Source organism: Seriola lalandi, unplaced genomic scaffold (assembly GCF_002814215.2).
Source record: "Seriola lalandi dorsalis isolate HSWRI2012SDOR001 ecotype SW California unplaced genomic scaffold, Sedor1 jcf7180002054546, whole genome shotgun sequence".
Lineage (NCBI taxonomy): Eukaryota > Metazoa > Chordata > Actinopteri > Carangiformes > Carangidae > Seriola > Seriola lalandi.
In genome coordinates, this window is record NW_019525099.1 from 397,658 (window position 1) to 407,422 (window position 9,765).

A 9,765-nucleotide genomic window follows, 5' to 3' on the forward strand; every position below is an offset into this window, starting at 1 on the left:
GCCTAGCAGGTGTGTGAGGAGACTCTTGTGATCTTGGAGACCTTTCAAAGTTTGATACGCTGTGATTGGAATTTGATTTATGGCTAGACTGGTGGATCTCTATATCAGCTGGAAGAAAAGCTGCTTTGCACCCATCTTAGCTGAAGAAAGAATTCTAACAAAGAAGCAGGCGAGTTCTTGGAAATAGCTATCATGAAAGGAAAATACCGCCTTTTCACCACCTGGACCATATTTTTTTTGTTGTTGTAGCAGTCATTCTTGCCAGTTGTAATAACATTTTACTCACCAACCTTATTGTTGTACACATCAAACTTGATTTTGCCAACTTTCCTCCTGGTTCAAGTTTCTGCTGTATTGTGCATGTTCACATGAAGGAATATTACACATATTTCAGTTGCATTCATTTTCACTCTCTGGTGAGCAAAATGGAGAATAGTGTTAGTTCAGGGAAAGCACTGAAGTCACGTTTGCATAAGCTGATTGGCGTCAGCTGTTTCATTCATGCCGCACCACCAGTGGCTCATTCTCCAGCTGCTCGGCTACCAGCTGACTTGTAAAGCCCAGTCATATTCATATAGATCCACAGCCTCATATAACATGACACTTTTCACTTTTATGTGTGTCTTTTGTGTTTTTATTTTACTTTGTCTTTTTTGTTCCTTTATTGTGAAGCTCTTGGTATTGTTGACTTTACTGCGATCTAAATGTCATGCATGTGTTTGTTAGAGAGATTCGTTCTCCCAGCAGAATCCTTTTGCTGCTCAGATTCTTTGAGTACTACCTCAAAGAGCAGAAGCTTCTCCAGCAAAACTACCTGTAAAACCATTCGCTATAAACGGTGAATTCCTTGATGCAAGTGTCTCTCACTGAACAGGAACCTGTGTTCATTCAACTCCTTACGTTCCTGCTTGTCTCTGTTGTAGCACCACCTCAGTAATAAACGTGGTCAGTAAAATGTTTTTCTAATAGGAACGGTATCTAAACCTATGAATATACAGGTTGCAGAGAAAAAAAGGAAATTTTCTTGTAGGCATCTGTAATCACTATTGTCCTGAGCATATTTGAGAGGTGAGTTTAAAACCTTAAATATAGTGTTGTATATACAGTCTAGATACAGCAGAAAATAAGTTTGTCTTTTCTATATGTCTGGCTGTTTTTGAGATACATTTAGTGATAAATTTCTCTTTGACCTGCAGAAATGACAGTAACTCTACTCCTGTCACAGACGCATCTTCTCCACATCCAGTGCTTTTTTTATATGACTCCACAAAGGGGCTGGATTGCATTAATATTTAGGACTTTGCTAGCACCATAACAGGTGGAAGTATTAGGTATACTGATGCGCTCATATTGTCGCCATCCAACTCTGACCCCAACAGCACAGACATGAGAGAAGGTAGCTGCGATGCAGAGGGGTGGAGAGCTGTAGACCAGTGTGTATCGGTCATCAGGGTGACTGGAGCACAGAAAGGGCAGCGGATGACCGCTGTGTTCTCCACACTGCATGTCTGTCACACCTCCGACCACCATTGAGACCATACCCTTTGCAAATGAGGAGCACGGAGGCGGTGGGCAAAATGCATGAGCTGTGATGGGGAATGTGAGAAGTAGAGGAGAAGCAGAGATGGAGGGGCACACAACACCCTCCAAACAGGTCATGTATATTCAGGAAGTGAACTGACTGCAAAGGCTTCTAAACCTTTCCATGTTCAAGAATGAGTTGTGGACATTTTCTTGTGTCCCTCCACAGCAGGAACACTAAGAAGGATATTTTGTAGGTTACGACCCAAACTGAGATCAGTGTCCTCTATTGCAAAGTCAAAGAGAGCAGGGATATACAGGAGTTGATAGGAAGCACTCGCATTCTTTATCAAGCCCCATCTTCTCTGCAGTGATGAACAACTACAGATGGTTCGAGTTGAACACTTCAAGTAAGGTTCACAGAGGTTGTTAAATTTGGCATTCATTCACTGTTTGTAGCTGTTAGCCAAGGGCTGGACTGCTGGGATGCGTCTATGACCTGTGGCATCATGTAATGTGTTTGACAAGCATTTCCGCCCTGCAAGGCCCAGCATGATGTACGACTGCCAGCTCTGGCTAGCTCTGGCTCATCCCTATCTGGGGTGATGCTGGCTCAGTTTCCTCTCTGGATCCCTGGCCAAATTTTCCCCACCAGCTCTATGAGCTTTGAATAATATAATCGGACAGGTAATCACCTCGAGCATTTGCGATACCTTGAATGTGAAAAGATAAAAACAGAAAAAAAACACATTGATAGTGTTTTACTTATTCTTGATAATTGTTTTCAAGGTGTCTCTCAGCAGTCACAGCTCACGGGTGACAGGCTGGAAGAGCAGTCTAGCACATTCTGTCTGCCTCATTGCACCCGCGCTCGGCCGCAACATGCTTGCTTACCCCAACAAAATGAAAAATCAATACATGTCTCCCATCTCCCCCATCTTTTGCAGGACAATTCACCCTGACACCATGATCTCTCAGTGAGAGTAATATTATTTCCACTAGGTTGGGCAAGAGGTAAGAGACACATTTTTCAATAGGCAAGCAGGACACCTCTGAAGGCACCTCCCTGCCAGTGGCCAATAAAGTCAAGTGGAGGCCATCGAACAAATAAATAGTTGTGGCAGGTTTAGGGTCTTTAAGGGCTTGATGAAAAAATCCTGGTATTTTTTACTGTTGGTTATAAAAAACTATGTCAAAGTACACATATTACACAAACATTTTAGTGTAATATGAACTTAATCTATTAATTAAAGGTGAAATTAGAATCTACAATCTAGTGATTGGATTATTTCAGGGTTACAGGACTGTAATGCTGCTGGAGGTCGGTTTTAATTTCAGAGTAAAAGCAACCAAAAAGAGATCTTTTTAAAATGTTCCAGTTTCTATTTTCATATAAGACTCTGATATCCTTCTGCCAAAAATAAGGTCTTAAATGTATAAAATATGAAAGCAAGCAAACCCACTTCCCTCTCATACAGTTTTCTTGAGGTTTTCCTTCGGCTTCTGTTGCATTCCTCCCATTTCCCCAACATGCCATAACTCAGAGCCAGAGACACAGACTTCCTGCTTAGGTGTCGCGCTTTGAGCTTTCTCAAACACAGCCATGTTTTAATGTATTAAAATACACTCTGTCAGCACATTTCAGAAATTATGGGCTAGATTAAACGGCAACTTTGACCCACCTGTCAGAAGATACAAGCTTTTTTGCTGAGAGAGATTAATGCTTTGCTCTAACATTTTCTCCTGAACCCCCCAGAATGTTAATCAGAGCCCAAGAGCAGCAGTAGGGAGATTGGTCATTAGGTGAGGTGGAACACATTGATTTTTAATTTTGACATGCAAATTTGTTTGCCACCCTATTTGTACAGTAAGCTGACCTGCTTGGTTTCTTCTCAGCACTTCTAAGCATCATGGGATACTTTGTTTCAAAGTGAGTGATTAGTTTACTTTCCTGGCAAGTTGTGTGAAGGCGATCCAGTGGTAGCTGTGCTAGTTCTTTTTTCCTATTTAGAAAACCAAAATTTCAAACTTGACATGACTTGACTTTATATCCTAACAACTATATATCCGCACAACACAGAATTATTAAAAAAAAAAATCAAAACAGCATTTCATGAAACGAAACAAACAAAAAAACTCACAAAACTGAACTTTCACTAAACAAATGAAATTTCATGAAAAAATAATCAACAACTCTAAACAATATTATTTTCCACAAAACTTATTAGCACGACATACCGTGATATTTCACTAAATCATTTCATCTTTTACTATAGCATATACCGACTTTTGATATGAGCATGTAGAGATACAGCATAGTGTTATGCTTATCTACACACAGAATCTGAAAAATGAAACTCCAGATAAAATAAGCTTAATTAGAAAGTAAAGCAGAGACTCATGTTTTCATGTAAAACTATTTTTTAAAACCTTTTTTGTTGAGAATTGGCAAAAACAGGCCAAATTGTTACATAAGGTATGATTCCTGTATGTTTGCATTATTTTAGGTTTTCAACCAAAGTTTGTCAAAACCATTTACAAAATGTCACGTTGTGTAGAACTTGAAACAACAATCCTTTTGAGTTCTGTGAGAGAATTGTCTGACAGACAAGAAAGACCACAGAGGAAGTCATTAGGTCACAAACCTAACCTTATGCCTCAACGGGTCATTCCTTGCCTTCAGTACTTCTTGAAACATGTGGACAGCAATCGATGCAGGCTGAGGAGGTGGCCATGTTTCTGACCTCTAATCCCCACCTCCTTAACAGGACTGAGAAATGGGCCTGGAGGCAAGCAGGGATCAGGCCCCTCAGGAGGAGTGTACCAGTGAGAGGAATAAACAAGAGCACGGGGGGAAGAAAACACACAATGTTAGCAGTGTGGAGGGGAGGGAAAGGCGATATAAAGGGATGTTATATGGATGAGAATGGGTTATACCCGAGGCTCAGCTCCAATTGATCCATTCACCTTCCTTCACACCTCTGGCATCACTGCTACTGCCGCTGCAAAACACCTGCTCTGTGCAAGTTTTGTCTTTGACTTTCTTCAACATTGACCTCCTCATCTACATCTGTTTGACTGACCTGTGTCGCTCCCACTGTCGGAGGATTACCTGAAAGGTTGTGAGGTCCCTGATTTGTATAGGTTCCTCCTTTAACTTAACTACTCCTGAACCCATCTCACTTCCTCCAGCCCTCTGCGAGCCTCCGCTTGCTTCGCTGCATGGCCGGATGAGTCGCGGCTGCCACTTTGATCGTTGCTTAGGAGCACGTTAGCCATATCAGTAAGAAGATAACTCACAAAACCCGTACTCTGTCAAGAGTGCGTCACAAATTTAGCTCGGCACGCTAGAGCGCCTGTGGCACTGTCAGGCAGAATTAGAAAAAATTAAGACATCCATCCCAGAGACATCCAGTAGAAAGACAGAAACAGAGACAGGCACCAGTAGATTGACATATTTGCCACATATTCATTTGAGCATGTTCATGGGAGCACAAGCGGTGTCAGTGACAGCACTTTCTCACCTCAGTGACAGTGAAAAAGGCGCTGTGATCAGTGCAGTGGAAGGCGCAGCATGGCGGAGTTGGATTAGCTATGATAATATGATGACAGTAATTGAGCTTGTCATAATTGCTCAATCACTGAGTCTTTCCCCGGGGTCTGAGCGGCAACTGTTATCGCTGTACAAGCCTTCATTACAGGGGTGTGATACTGGGATAATTCACTTACAGTAGGACGACTGACTGACACTGTGATTATTGAGTGTGCGTTACCAGATTAGGCCACCAAAGAATTAGGATGAAATAATCTTAACTGTAGCGTGTGGTTTGGGATATTGAAGGAGCTAACATGCACTTGTGAACAATGGAGTGGACTAATGATTGATGATTTTTAAAATTAGTGTTATATCGTACCTAGGTTTATATTGTAGGTTTGTTCACCGAAACGCTGAGCGAAGCTGAAACATACAGTACATACGGAAACATACTCACAAGTGGGACACTGTGAAAGATTTTCTGTGTGCTGATTGACATGATAACAACCAGGAGGCCATAAACAAGCACATCACAACACCCTGAGCTCTCACTGTCCCTCACAGACAAAGACAAAAGAAGAGGATGAGAGGAGGGATGGAAAGAGGGAGGGAGAGAGATGTTGGGACAGAGAGGTGGTGATGATAGGACCACCTCACAGCGGAATTTACTATCAGATTTTCTCCACGAGAATCTGGACCAAAAACCCCCTTGCCACAAACGAGAGGACGGAAAAGAAAAAAAAAAAGAGGGAAATTGGAAAAAACAGCTGAGGGTGTAAATAATTCATGCAGACAATATGACTTTTTTATGTAAATTCAGTGCATTAACCCTCTATTATAATGATGGACGACAGATACGGGTGATGTTTCCTTGGTAAGAGCTAATGGATGACCATCATAAATTCACTGCACATTTTATTGTGTTGCTGGGAAAATTGTGCCTGCAGGCAACGTTGTTTACTTTTATGTCAGGGAGGAGGAGAAAAATCCCACCGTCTTCAAAAGGAGAGAGGGGAAAAGAGAATGGGGAGTAAAAATAATGGGGCCCACACAGAGCGCCTTGTTCCATACCTTCTGCCATGTTTGGAGCAAGCGATGCCCCAACTGCCTCGGTGTGTGTTCCTCCTCCTGCTCTTCCCTCTGCCTCTCCTTCTCCTCCTCTTCTTCCTCCCCTCCAGCGCTGTCTTCCTCAGAGAACAGCAGGGTCTAGTCGCATTAGCGGCGCTGCACTCCTCCACATCGCTCCGATTACAGATTACTCACTTTTGCCGCTGCTGCTAGACTTGAAATTTGGGGAGGTAAAGGGACAATCATTTTTCATTACTGTCTTCTGTGAGCAACATGAGACTTGCTGGGCAGCGTGTGTGTGTGTGTCTGTGTGTGTGTGTGCGTGCGTGTGCGTGTGTGTGTGCGCAGATGGCATTGGTTTTCATAAAAGAAAATGCTTTTGAGGACTGATCCATAGAAAAAGAGTTTCAGGCATCAGCAGTTCAAAATGCATAATTGATTAGCTTAAAATTGAGTGACACTTGATGGTGTTTAACACTGACTTTGAAGCAAATAAGTGAGCAGCTAACAAACTTTCACTTGCCACTTCAGTTGTTCACTATTGATGTAAGGATGAGATATGCACAGGCCTGATCAACGTCGGGTTAGCCAGTCTATCATTCCCCTCTCTGCCCTGTAGGCTGCCCCCAGGCCCTGCTCAAATCAACACCCTGCCCTCCCTTGCTCTCTGTTTCTCACTCTCCCTTTTCCCTCCTTCCCTTTCCCCCTCCTCTATCCCTCCTCCTCTATCTCCGTCTCCTCCAAACCTTCCCTCCATCTCTGATTTATCTTGTAATATTGGCTCCCTAATTAACACTAGAACTGCATGTCTCATGTGTCTAGTTTTGGGGGGATTTTAGCATACTAACCCCCCAACCTCCCAATCCTTCTCTCTTTTCCCTGAGTCTGTTCGATAGAGCAGGCTTGCTTGGAGCAAATGATTAACAACCAAAGGGAAAAGCTAACATACACCAGATAGTCTTAGTGTAGCTTTCAAAGAAACGTAAATCCACCGGATTTTCTTTTTAAATTTTGAAAATAAATGACAGAAAAAGTACTTTTCCTCCTATTTGAAGAGGAACCTTTGTACTTACATGGCATGTTTTTTCTGCACATTATAACCTCTCGACCCCGTTTGATATTACATTTATGCACAATGTGTATTTAATTGTGAATAAGACTGAGCAAAAAAAAAAAAAAGATCGGCAACACTTTCCATGGCTGCTGATGTGGAGCAGTAGCAGATGGTGGGAGCCAGCTGTTTTGTACCAAGCTGGCAGTTGGGTACGCACGAAGACACTAAAGGACTCACACTCACATGTAAACGCATGCACATATACACACACACACACACACACACACACACACACACACACACATCTGGGCCCCCTGCTCACCAGGCTTCCAGCTGGATCTTCATGGGGTCACTCTCTCACCTTCCCCAAGGACATCAAGCTACACCCGTTCACAGCAAGGCCACCTCTGCCACTCTGGCACCGCAGTACAGGTCACACACCTGCATCACAGTCCAAGCCACCAACTCTAGCTGACTTGCAGATGTGTATAAGAGACAGGCGCTAAATGGGCCAACTAAGTGGTTAAAGCACAAGTCATATACGTTGCCCTGGATAAGGGCGCCTTGCTAAACACATGATGATAATTACCCACCCAGCTGCCGGGTGCCATGTGCCATAATAGGTCTCGCCTCAGCACCGGGTCCTCCGAGACTTTTCCCACCCGCACATTGCTAATTTCTCAATTTGTCCGCCACATTTTCTCTCTCATTTTACAATGCTTAACCTTTTCCGTCGGCTAATGTACACCTTCCCAGCCTCTTTGTCAAATCTGGGCCAAAGTGATGCTTCCTAATGATTCACTTACCAGCCGAGTCATTCTGTAGATTCAAATGAACAAACAACAGCTCAAATCTCACAGGGGAATTTGATTAATAACACCATGTACATAAGGAATTGACAAAGTGAATGAATAATATGCTTTGTTCAAATGACGAACAAGCCTTGCTAGGTATTTAGTTGGTTTTATTTGTGCTTAGAAGTTCCATCCTGTGCCTCTGGCAAAGCAGACACTTTGTACAGTGTAGGACCACTTCGCAGAGCCCAGCGAGTGTCTAGGGAGCCCATCTCCTTTGCAATTGCTGGAGGAAAACCAAAGCTTGGCGTCGTTTCCCCCTCTTGTTTGCGGGCACTTGGAGGGTGTTTATCTAGAAAAGAATAACAACTTGTTTTATTCATGTTGAGGATGGAAGACACCATGCCCTCCTGAGAGAGGGGGGGTTGATGGGTATTAGCGGAAGAGGGATAGTCGCTTTTTATTGTGGCATATGCGAGTGTGTGCAGGTGCCTCATAGCGCTGATGGTAGACATGAACCCAGGGGTATTGTGTTAGCTCGGGTGCGGTCTGTTCTTGAAGTCCTTTCTTTGCAGAGGGCAACATGGAGGTTGAAAACTACCTATCTTATTTTCAAATTGTGTGCAGCTGTTTGCCACATGAAAGAAACACAGGACAAGCTTTTGATATGAATGACATCCAAAGAACTATCTCTAAATCATATAGTAAACATATGCACACATTATATTTCTCATAGTTGGGAAAAAAGCTGAAACAATTGTCAGCTGTTTTTGCATCAAACTTGTATTAAAACTTTACATCTGAGACTTTATTGCTAACACCTGGGTTTACAAAATTTACACAGTGTACACATCAGAATTAACTAAGGGGGATTAATATGATAAAGTGTAAACATGGACAACTTGTGCACTTACTGTATGCTAAACCTCAACTGACTGATTTAGTCACTTAAGGAGAATTCTATGACATCTGTCACCTTGTCATTAAAAAGTCATGAATGTGTCTTCTACACTGAAACTCTCTTACGTCTCTTCACATGTTGGCCGGCGCTGTTTTATACGTGAGAGTCTGTGTGAGGGAGCGCGCTGTGAAACATGACATGTTGGACATTTCAAAGCAGACAGCGCAGGACACGTCAGCCTGTTCTTGTAAAGCTTCTCTCTCAGTGCGAACGGTGTTTAATCCACGGCAATTAAAATATTAATCATCTTACTATTAATTAAGATGGTTAAGTGCTAGTTGCGGTTTTATTAGTGCCGCCATTTGGTGGTCTAAGTGACAACCCTAATGGGGCCACTCTGAGAAAAAGACAGTAATTGGGTTTGGCAATTCCATTTCCACCACCGACCATCCTCTCACCCACCCACTAGCCCATCAATAATTTATCTAATTACTGATATTGTGGCATGAGTCACTCTCAATTTAGGAGACAAACATGATTATTTAATAATAATAATGCTTCCAAACATATGCAATGTCTTCTGGCCTGCCTTACGTCCCTCAATTTTTAATGACTTGTTAACACAATGGGCAAAAGAGACCTCAAACAGCACAACAAAAGAAGTCCATCAGTGACCTTTACCATCTAAATACCAAGAGCAGAATTACAATAACACAAGTTGCAAATACAAAACTGCTGCTGTGAATGTGTGTGTGTGTGTGTGTGTATGTGTGTTTATGTTTGACTATATGCTTTACTGATAAATAAGAGCTGGAATAGGACAGCTGTGGTAACCTTTCGTAAGAGGTCTTCAAGATTCATAACTGCAACAAAGGGGGTGTGGGGGCTGGGG